Source organism: Taudactylus pleione, unplaced genomic scaffold (genome assembly GCF_031769625.1).
Source record: "Taudactylus pleione unplaced genomic scaffold, aTauple2 ptg000268l, whole genome shotgun sequence".
NCBI lineage: Eukaryota > Metazoa > Chordata > Amphibia > Anura > Myobatrachidae > Taudactylus > Taudactylus pleione.
In genome coordinates this window covers 4,538,257-4,550,437 of record NW_028284670.1, presented here as the reverse complement: position 1 = coordinate 4,550,437, position 12,181 = coordinate 4,538,257, and the positions used below count along the sequence as shown (strand labels likewise).

General features: G+C 39.7%; 1 pseudogene; it reads left to right on the top strand.

Moving 5' to 3' along the window:
* The first annotated feature begins 1,333 nt into the window (after positions 1-1,333).
* On the top strand, positions 1,334-8,029 carry LOC148513907 (alpha-N-acetylneuraminide alpha-2,8-sialyltransferase-like; annotated as a pseudogene).
* Positions 8,030-12,181: the final 4,152 nt, after the last annotated feature.

Below are 12,181 nucleotides of genomic sequence, written 5' to 3'. Positions count from 1 at the left end.
GGAATTCTCGGATGAGGATTGAAGATATATCCAATTTCATCATCATTTAAACAGTTCATATTACGGCCTTTTTCTAACATTTTTCAAACTTCCCCCACAATTCTCTCAGTTGGATCTGTGTCTAATATTCTGTATGTCTCATTATCCCCTAACAATCTCAAACACTCTTATCACATAATCACTCCTATTTAAAATCACTACGCCTCCACCTTTATCCGCACTTTTAATTACTATTAACCGATTTTTCTCTAACCATTTAATAGCACCCCTTTCGTTCTTACTTAAATTATCCTTAAATCTATTATCCTGACATAGTGCATCAAAATCTTTCCTAATTAGATTAAAGAATGTAATGAAAAATTAATAAATGCTTGCAATCCTCACTGCACCAGGCTGCTGATAACCTGCGTGACAATCACCAATCACAAAACAATAGATACATAGAATATAGATGGTTAAACAGCGCTCTGGTTAGGGTGCAGGTTGAATAGTCTAATATATCGCATAAGTGTGCAAAAAAAATAAAAAAAATTATATTGATAGTCACTTATTGTAGTCCACTTGTTTATATTCCGATTCCAATTCTTCTGTAAAGTAAAAAACCTGGTCTCTCCATTGGGTTCTCATACCATTACCCCTCAATGTCAGTAAGCCATAGAAGATAAAAGTGGGGAAAACATATAGTGTAAAACCATTTACATTTATTTCAAACAAAGTATAGATAAAAAGTGGTCGCGTACCATCAGGGACCTTTAGATGAAAGGCACAATATAAAGCATATTGGGGTATGTTATGCTCCCCCTATTAAGCAAAACCTTTCCACCATTACAGGATCTGAATGGCTGCAACTCAGGATACACCAACGTGTTTCAAACAGTAAGTGGTCTTTCTCAAGGTGTGACCATCGCAACCATCAACCTGGTCGGTCACTAAAGCTGTGGGTGGTAACCCACAGCTTAGCTAGTGACGAGGAGGCAGCACTTCAAAACCCAAGGTTTTTTTGCCCACATTCATTTTTGGGGGGTGTATCCGTATGTGCGGCTAATTGTTCCAGAGCCTCAAGTGCTTCCTGTTCCAATTGTGTGTATAGAAAAGCACAAAGTTTGAAAAATAGGCTAGCTCCGAGCAATCTGGTCATTTCTGAAGATGAAAGTTGGCTTAAAAAAACAGAAGGTTTTTCCCTGTAACAGATGTAAGATTTGTAAATATGCCAATAAAGATAATAAAGTAGTTTCAAATTCCGTGAATGATAAAACTTGGAAGATAAAAGGAAAAATGAGTTGTACTAGCACACATGTCATCTACCTGCTGGAATGTGGATGTGATAAACGTTATGTCGGTAAGACAAAACGTCAGCTTAAAATACGAATTCTGGAACATACCAGAAATATTTTAAACAAAGTGTCTAATCATAGTGTCTAATCATAGTATCTAATCATAGTGTCTAATCATAGTGTCCCTCAACACTTTCAAAGCTGCTGCAACTCCAAATTTGAAAAATGTAAGTTTAAGGCTATAGAACAGGTGAAATTAGATGATAGGAAAGGTGATATCCTGTTACAGTTATCAAAGCGAGAAACTTTCTGGATATACACTTTAAATACCCTGGCACCTGGTGGAATGAATGAATCCTTTTTGCATGATTAGTGCTGCGAGGCTGGTATCTATGTAACGCAGGTGATGTTGGATTAGTTTCCCTTCTGCGCTATACTTATAGTGCCTGCTGACCACCGCGAGCGTGCATATCTCCAATGTTGCAGTGATATCCGTTCATGAATCCGTATGAATATTATGTTATATAGTTTCGGTTTGTTCCTCCTAATTCTATCTAATATGTTGTATGTTTTCTTTTTATAGACATCGGCTTCAATTCCATACGATTTTATATATTTCTTATTTATTTTTATTTGGGAACATAGATTGTGTATATCTTCTAGATATCTGGTATGCTGTAAGAATATGTCAATCAGTTATAAGGATGTATAATGTTACATAGGGAGCTGTTTCTAGGAGTAACAGCACCTAATTGATTAATTGCCTATTTTGTGTCTTTCTGATGTTTTTTATGGCTGTTTTGTACATTTTGGAAAACATGAAATGTTGTTCTTATAGATTTTATATTTGTTATGGATATGATGTAATTTAAATTGATGCATATAAATTATTTTAGATATATCGTCTATGTTTTAATATTGTGAAATTGAATTATCCAATCTTTCAATTATTATGTGGAGGAGATGGGTATATAAGGATTCAGAGTTTTGATGTTAGCCACACCCCCTGACAAAGTCTTCAAGTGATGAAACGTGTTGGGCATGGCTTACTGTGATGGACGTGTGACGTCATCTGGTATTCCGAGAGCCGGCGGTTGTCTGCTAAATTGCTGTCTGCAGCATGGCCTGTCGATTACACCAGGGTCCGGAGGACTGTCCATGATGGAGTTTAATGTTTTAAACTTTGATGTACGTGAGCAAATGTTATAAATAAAATTGTTATTTTTCACATAATCACAAGTGCGCTCCCCTTTCAACTTGCCTACCTCTAGAATCTATCGCTCCAGATCATTTCTGGACATTTCAAGCGAAATATTTTATGTACATTAGTAGGATTTCTTCCTTATATATATATATATATATATATATATATATATACTGTATATGTATATATATATATTTAATAGTTGTGTATATATGTGTAATACAGTTCAAATGTTCATATGTATGTGTATATATCTATCACAGCATTCTGGGACACTCGCCAAAATCCAACAAGGAATATTTATTAGTGTTTTGCTGCATAATCATGTCTTTGTTAAGACGTTTCAAATCAAACTAACAGGGGACAGAAGTAAGCAAGATAGAACAAGATCCTTCAACTTAAAATTTATGTGAGTCTAGCTAATAAATACACCTTGCGGAGTGGGGGTTCAAGGATTTTTAGGCCAAGGAGGATGGTGTTGGTGTAGGGGGTTTTAATGGGTGGCCCCCAGGGACATCAGTGTACCACAATTTCTGTTGCCAGCCCTGTTATCATCCTAAACACTCCAAATTTTCCAAGAATTCTGTTTAGCTGGATTGTGTTTTTCAAAGGTGTATTTGATTATGTTTCCAACTCGTAATCCCTGTGTTACCCATAGCCAAATAATGCTGAACATGCAGCCTGCAGACATTAGTTAGATACATGCAGGATGCATGTTTGTATACTGTTAAGCATAGAAAGTGTTAAGCAAAAAACAAACAGTGTGGGGTCCCCCCTGAGAATAACCAGCACCCAACTCTTTGAGCTGGCACTTGTACACAAAATACATAGGACAAAGATCTTAGGAGCCCCACGAATTTCATGAACCAGCACCAGGCTCTTGGCCCCAATGCTGGTAGTAAAGTTATGGGGAAAAATCATGTGGGGGTCCCCTGTATATTTACTGTTAGCACCAGGCTCCACTAGTCTGAGTGGAATGCCACAGCCAGGGGACCTTTTCCAAAGTATTAATACCCTAAACTCATATATGAATACCCTCTTTCTCATCTCACTTTAGCTCTATTCTCAGCGTTTTTCTCTCCAGCTTTTTTCTCTTCCATCCATGTTTCTGTTCCCCTCATTTATGTCTCATTCCCTTCCTGTTGCTCTCTGCTTCCCGCTTCTAAACATTTGATTGTCTCTCTTTCTTTATTTCCTGGAACCCTTCTTATATCCATCTGTTTCGTCTGACTCTTCCTTCTGAATCTTTACCTCATTATCCCTTTCTTTCATTACAGATTATCCCATTCCAGAAGTCTATTAGAAGCTGTTTTGTGGTAGGAAATGGGGGCATTTTAAAAAAACAGCTTCTGTGGTGCTGAGATTGACCTGGCTGACTTTGTGTTCAGGTAAGGAGAGAAAGCTCCATAATGAACATGTTTGTCCATAGCCCTGTCTTCACATCAGGTGTAGCAAAAGTGCACCAACAGTACAGGTCTAGTAAATATTAGTAGTGCACTTTTATGCTCTTCTGTGCACTAATTGTCACTGATTACTCCACATTCATAGTCCAGAGCAGCACAAATTACTCATCCCCTAGTATCCCCCCATTTATTTTTTCAGGGTGAATTTACCTCTGTTGAATTTCACAGATGACATCAGCACAAAAACAGATATTGTTTCTGCAAACCCAAGTATCCTAATAGACAAGTAAGTGTGCTAAGTTTATTCTTATAAATACAACCTACTGTACAAACTTGTATTTAATCAATAGCTAATGTTCTGTTTTTTCAGATAGGTGAAGATATTGTTCAATTACGTCACCTCAGTGTCTGCCATCATCTGACTGGCAGAGCATTCTGGGAATTATATGTGAGGTTCTGAATGTGTTGTGGACCCGGGGTGGTGATAGGAGCAGACACAGAAGCAGATTTAAATGAAAAAGTGGAGTTTTTAATAAGTGACTTAGAAGACATGAGAATGGCAAATGAAAAAGTCCAGGTATAGCACTAAAGTGCACTTGATAACTGTAGTGGGGTAAATAGGAGAATGTCCAGATAGTGACAGGCAGGAACAGTCTAGTATGCAAGTATGGTGAGCTGTAACAGAATGCAGGCATATGTAATGAAGTCCAGCTGGGTGTAAGTGGAAGCAATGTGCAGGGAAACAGCAGGTTCAGGTACTCAGGCAGGGGAAAAAGTAAATGGAGGGGGCAGGGGAATCCAGCATGGTTGGAGCAGGTCAGGTGAAGCAGGCTTAGGCAATGAATCCAACAGACAGGTTAAAGCACAGGAACTCTCTCTCTCAGCTCTCACTGAGAAACACATTGCACTGGCAATGCAAGGGAGCTCTGAACTCCCTTAAATCCCCAGTACTAATCCGTGACTGGTCAGAAAGGAGCACGTGACACACCAGGATAGGGCAACTAGGTCACATGTCTGAAGGCAATATGGCGGCGCCCATGCCAGAACAGAACGGAAGCACCACCAGGCCTGACCAGAGTGACAGTATGCCCACACAGAACCACACACAGCCAATGCTCCCTGCCAGGCACCAGCACCACTGCCAGATGCCCCACGCCATAGCGTCCTCACAGGTATCCCCTGCCAACCGCCATGCTGGTCGTGACATTATAGTTCAACATCTGGAGAGCCACAGATTGCCTCAGCCTGGCCTATAAATTATCACTGATCTCCCTTTGCAAGACATAACAATTACTTACATTAGATATATGCAGTAGATGCAATCTTAGACATGACTGTAATTACATAAGTGTTCTGCACTTGATCAAGCATTTGGCAATACTGGTTAAAAAAAACCCTCTGCCCGAAAGCTGACATGCTGTAGCAAATCTTTGTATGGAGCCCATTGATGCACTCTTTCACCCCTGATCAGATAACATAGTCACCTTTAGTTATACCTGGGATGACCAACTATGACACATAGGACAAGTCAGGAGTACAGTGCCTAGTGTGCTGGAAGATGGGTTAGGCCAATATTACAGAAGTGTGACAATCTGGGATAATTTAGCTTGGTAGAGAGGGGGTCAGTGGTGCAGTGTCTAGGTGCACAATAAGGGTCCACACAAAGCGTTACAGGTTAAATAAACAAAATGGAGCTCTATTGTCAGCATTCAGGAAGAATAATAGCAAAAACCTAGACCCCATTCATGGCACTACCTCACTGCTTGACCCCTAACTAATAGGTAGCTAGTATGCAAACATAACCAATCTCGTATAGTCCTGATTCTCACAGGTATAGACATGGCCTACTGGCCTGGCTTGGCTGCCAAAAAGTCTATCTGTTCTCTTGTGGTATGTACACTGGCCTCCAGGCCTGTAGTTTGGCTACTATAGCTTCACAATAACAGTCTCAGAGATTTGTGGTCCTCCCTGCCTTGCAGGTCTGGACACTGGCCTCTAGACATACTGGGCTCTATAGCTGCCAAAGTCCCACTTAGTGTGTCTCCTCTGGCAACCTCATTGTTCTGACACTTACTGTAGGTGTGGTCGCACTTCCTTTTTCTTCTCTGTGTGGGCAGATCCTTCCAGTCTCACACATAATCTGTGGCTCACTATCGCCACTGGATCAGCTGGTTGTGATACCGGTGCACCTTGGTCACTTACCAAAATAAGCCATTTCTACTGCCACCATGAAAGATTTTTTCTGGAGTCTTTCCATTCTTTGAACAATTATTAATAAATGACCTTCAGTTACACACAGGTATGTAGCATGGGCCTCACATGCTCGCGAGCTCAATAAGAATCATGGAGATTATGCTACATTAAATGTGTTTAATCCAAAAATATTTCCAAGGGTTAGTTACAAAAAATGTTAATAAAAATGATACAGATTATATATGGAAATAATTTCAGAAACTCAAATAAAATGGAGGAATCAGAGAATACGAACTTACAAGTAAGACATAAATCTCTGAGTGCAGGAGATCACGGAGTTAGTTTCAGGTGCATCTCAACCCCAGAGGGCTGCTTCCTGGAAATGGACAAGCTGGGGAGGGAGAGTTGCACTCTTATTCTGCACAGGGGCCCCCTAGCCCCCAACTTTCTGGTTAACTCTCCTAGTGCCAGCTGTTAATAAATTGTGTGACTTATGCTGGCCATACATGGCACGATATACATTCTGATCCGACAGATCGGCATGATATAGGTGCTATATCGTGCCGTTTATGGGCACAATATCTTACCTGATATCATGCTGCGCTCTCCCGGTGGATCATATATCGCATACCCAGATCTTCCTGCGGGTTCATCTGATCTGAGATATGATGTATGATCCCATTCAGATGGAGGACGGGAGGGCTGGCATATTGTGCGGTCAGCAGGTACCACACGATTGTCAGCAGGGACAGCACGATCCATCTGCTGACACGTATGGGCACCATTACACACATTCTTCTTTTAAAATGACACAGGACAGCTTTTCACATTTTACTAAGTTGGTCAAAGGGTCCCATAACAGTCTGTATAGGAGATAAGACACAGTTATATAAACATTCCTCAAATCGCAAGAATGAACATTGATGGTTATCTAATACTTTTTGCTGGGATGGCTGGATTCAAAGGACTCAGGGGTCTTAAAACCTCTGTTTACCCATCAGCCCCTCAGCAAGACAAACCTAGGTCAGCTATGGGGCATCAAATGCAGTTGCTTTATCCTACAAAGTTCATGAAAGCTAATATCTGGTGATTATTTCAGGGCCTATTGGCTACATCGGATCTTTTAAATATGTTCTTTGAACTGCTAGAGTGCTGAGAATGAGTGGGCCTTATACTCAGTATATACCTTAAAAGTGCTGAGAATAAGTCCCACTCATCCTCAGCACTTGAGGAGTTTATTGTTTCAATTAAAAACTAATGCAAAGTGATGCCTTGAGATCTCACATTTATTAAATCCTGAGCTGCCTCAGGACGTAATAGTCATTTTTGGTACCTGAGCAGCATGCTGTATGTGTTTTGGAATCTTAGGGATATATTTACTAAAGTGTGTGTTTATAGAAGTGTTGGTTTTGCCCATAGCAACCGATAAGATTCTATCTATTATCTTCTAGTTTGAAGGTGCTAAATATATGATAAGTAAAACCTGATTGGTTGCTATGGGCAACAGCTCGACTTCTATTAGCCTGCACTTTAGTAAATATACCCCTCATTATATTATGTACAGTAAAATATAATTAATTGTCTTCTTCACAAAACACTGCTGTCTCCTTTAGGCCACTCTACACTATAGAAGACTTTGATATGAGCAGCAGAGCTGTGTTCTTCAATCCACAGTATGTTGCAAACCTGAGTCTACACTGGAAAAAAAAAAGCTCAAGTTCAGACGGATGTCATCTGGGCTCATGATGGTGAGCGCCGCCATTGAACTATGCGAGAAAGTGACGCTCTATGGGTTCTGGTCATTTTCTCAAGATCTTAATGGAACCGTCATCCCTCACCACTACTATGATAATGCTCTTCCTTTGCCCGGCTTCCACTCTATGTCTGATGAATTCTACCAATGCTTACAGATGCAAAGTAAGGGATCTCTGCAACTCAACCTGGGGCCATGTTAAAGCCTTTTGTAGCTATGGGCCGTATTCAATTAGTTTGGCATCTGTGGAAAAGTTTCGCCTGCCCGACTTTTCACCGACATCACGTGTTTTGGATGTGGAAATTTATCGTGCGCGTCCCCGCTATTAGCCGTATTCAATTACAAACCAGGCGAAAATGGAAAGTGGCGAATTCAGAACAGGCGGAAAGTGCTGTCAGAATTCAGGAAATCAGCCTGAACCCGCCAAAAAGGTGCCCTAACATAAGGGATCAATGTAGATGTGTCCGAATAGCCCTAATAAAAGTGTTTGGGGTACTGAAGTTGTTTCAATAGCTTCTTATTAGCGCCTTTGCACAAGTGGTGAAGAATGGCATCTTGCTGTATTTTTGGTGAAAATAAGTAATCCTGTCAAATTTGGGGTACTTGAAAATGGGTGCTAGCATATTTTAAAGTCTCTAGAGTGAAAATCATAATAACACATGACCCATCCTTGCAACCCCCAAGAAGTCTATTTCACTAGTTTTTATGCTTGTCACCCACTTTGTGCTTTTTCGTCCCCAACATGAAAGTACTTTTTTTGGGTGTTTCTAAGTTTTTCCCCAGGATTTTTTGACACAGTTGTCCTTTGGGGGGCTGTCCCAAGGGTTCTGAGTGGTTTCCCCACGTTTGCACCCCAAAATGAAAATTTTGCTATTCAGAGGCAAAACTTTTTCGCCTATTACATTGTATTGATTTTCCACATAGGCGAAAACCAGCTGGAATTGAATACAAAGATAAGTACCAACTTCGCGAAAAGCCGTGATCCGCGATACTTTTTCATGGAAACAGGCTTTTCTAGTCTAATTGAATATGGCCCTATATGTCATGAAGTTAGATGACAACATTCTCAGTCACAGGAAGAAAAATGTATTATATATTTTCAATTAAAAGATTACTAAATCCCAAACATTTAAATGTGCATATATGAGCCATGATGGTAAATCACATTGTTCAGTTTCCCCAACATCGCTCTGCAGCTGTGATTAATAATAAAGTGTCAACTCCCCACTCTACTAGAGACAGCTGAAGCCCCTGCCACATATGTCCTGGTGCACAGGTAACCGTGTCCAGATGGGATATCATCAATAGATGAAGACCAGTATATCATAGTATACCATACAAACCTTTTTCCTACTGCTTGGATGTACTCAATTCTAATAATCAAACATTTAGCAGAGAAGCTAAATAAAAGAAAATTCCTGACATGGGGCACTTGTTAGACTAGAATCCAGAAGTGGAAAGATTATATATAATAAAATGTAACCTTTATTGTTGCTATTTAAAAAATAGGGGTGTCCAGACTCAAATTATGAATGGCTAGTGTGCCCCAGAACACAAATGTATTACTATAAAACTCAATTGATTTGGTGGTGAATTTATAAATCACAAATAATTAACTTTTACATCACAAACCAGTATAAAACTTAATTAGTGTAACAGCGTATGTATAAACCACAAAAATTCACAGTAATATCACACCACCAGTATAAAACGTAATTGGTGTAATGGCGTATGTATAAGCCACAAAAATTCACAGTAATATCACACCACCAGTATAAAACGTAATTGGTGTAATGGCGTATGTATAAGCCACAAAAATTCACAGTAATATCTAGCCACCTAGGAGTTTATAGAGGTGACACAATGTACAGAGAACTCTTTAAAATATAGTAGTTGATATGTCTCCGTGTAACAGTCTATGTTATTATAAAACAAGACACAATCACAATAAAGATACAAATGAAAACATATCCCTGTTGTTGTGTAACAATGTAAATACATATGTTCCAAAGAAAAAAGATTGAGTATCACAAAATATAATCCTCCTTAGGTACAGAAGTACCTTAGCTATAGAGTTTATGGTGATGTCTAAGAATGCTGACCCTCTTTGTGATAAAAATACTGAGGATACGGTCTCAGGACAAACTGGTGACTTGGATTATAAACCTCCTAGCCTGGTCTTTATGCCTATGCTGACCCGATGTGGATGCTGTCTTTAGGCGAAGTTTATGCCCCTGTGTTTCTGCTACATCCAGACGACCCGCTGAGTAGCTGCAGTAACGCATTGGACTTGCCGCCCTCCCTCCATTATAATCTGGCAGGCCTCCCAGGATAACCCATCGTTTCTTAAATATCCTACTGTATGTCTCTCCCTTGTTTGTGACATTTCTGCCCTCTGTGCCCCTATTTTTAGCCATCTTGTTTCCCCCCATCCCCAGTCTTAGTCCTGCTTATTCCTAATTTGTTAGCCCCCTTTCTCTTCCTTAATATCTTTAAAAAGTGAATCATATTCCCACAACCAGTGGTTATTATTATTAGTGGACCTTTATGTGTCTGCAGTTACAATCACATCCCTGGACGTAGGAGATAAAGTTTTCAGTGTTTCGTCGTTTGAATATTGAAATCAGAACTGTTCTAGCTGGACTTGTTCTCAAAAGAACCACCAAGACACCTTGTACTACAGGCGAATGGGCTTATTCACTCTACTGGATGAGGCTTGTATTCGCTATAATTATTCTGATTATTTTATGCTGCAAGTGTATTCTTTATGCATATTTGATATAAATGTAGGTTACATACCCCTGCCCTCTAGAGATTCATTTGGGCAACTTTATGTACTTATTCTGTGCAACTATTGCTGAATACATTGGTTTCTCATAATTAGTGTCATTTTTGTGGCTTCGTTTGGCTTGTTCTTGGGCAGCCTCGAACCTCACAATACGAATTTGTATTTATTCTATTGTCACAATACCATGTATGTTTATTACATTGTGTAGGTCTTGATGTGCTATAATATCATAATTTCTGTATTCTGTGACTTAATACAGGTTATATATTGTCCTGCAGATCTAGCTACTGTATAAATTGTTTTGTCATTCTTACGTTATAATTGCTCAACACTATCATCTAGTGGGCAATTGATACAATACCAGGATAATGTGTTTCTCTACTCAGTGATATAGTTACACAATTACAAAAAAGTTGCTTAATACAAGTTACTTTAATAAGCTTTTATAACTGGTATGGTTAGGTGTTGCTGAGCCCTTTGACCATTCGGATAACCCTATGTATTTGGGATTTTGTCCTTTATTTGAAAGAAAACTGTTTATTGATTTAGAGTTTAGAGGTGCTTTTCTGATATTCACTTTTGTAGGAACTCCTGGTTCAGGAGTGTATGGTTAACTTCTACCAATGTGATTGTCCCTTTTTTGTGATATTGGGGATGTTCATTCCAGGTTTAATTTTTTTATTTTTAAATTCTATTAGACAACTGCACTTTTAATTTGTTTTCAATTTTTGACTATTCTCTTTTTGGGCAGGTTGGAGTGGGATGGATCAGTTCCTATTGAGATCATCCCTAGCAAGTGATCTCCAACAAATCAACTAACAACAAGACTGTAACCTCTGAGGGAGCCTCCTCTTCTTTGGGCACTGCAGAGCTCCCCCAGCTTGAACATGGAGTTATTGTGGCTTCGGCTTCTATTGCAGAAATGGTTGAGTCAATGACTAAAGCCTTTATGCTGAAAATTGATAAAAAGTTTGAAAACATGCAAGCTTCGCTAGATGTGGCCATGTCCAAAGTTGATTCAAACACGTCTAGGACTTTGGGCCTGGAACAGCGGTTGAGTGATGCCGAGGATACGATTCACTCTTTACAAGCCACAATTGAAGCTCAAACGCACTCCCAAAATTGGATGACCGATAAACTGGACGATTTGGAGAACAGGAATCGGAGGAACAATTTGCGATTCATTGGGATCCCTGAATCTGTTAAAGGCCAACAATTATTGGACTTTCTTAGTATCACTCTGCTCCGAGCTTTGAATCTTCCAACTGAAGCATCTCCGCCACAGATTGAGCATGAGCATCATTTGGGCCCGGAAAGGGATGATAATGGGAATCGCCCTCGACCTGTTATAGCCAGATTCTTGGACTTCAGGGCAAAGGAGAAGATTCTTTCTACAGCTAAAAATTGCCCTCAGCTCTTGGTAGAAGACAGACACATCTTGATCTTTCAAGATTTCTCGGCCTCAGTGGCACAGAAAAGAAAAGCTTTTTCACCAGTCTGTTGTCATTTGGTGGAGAATAATCAGAGATTTGCTCTTCTATTTCCTGCAACACTCCATGTAGACAT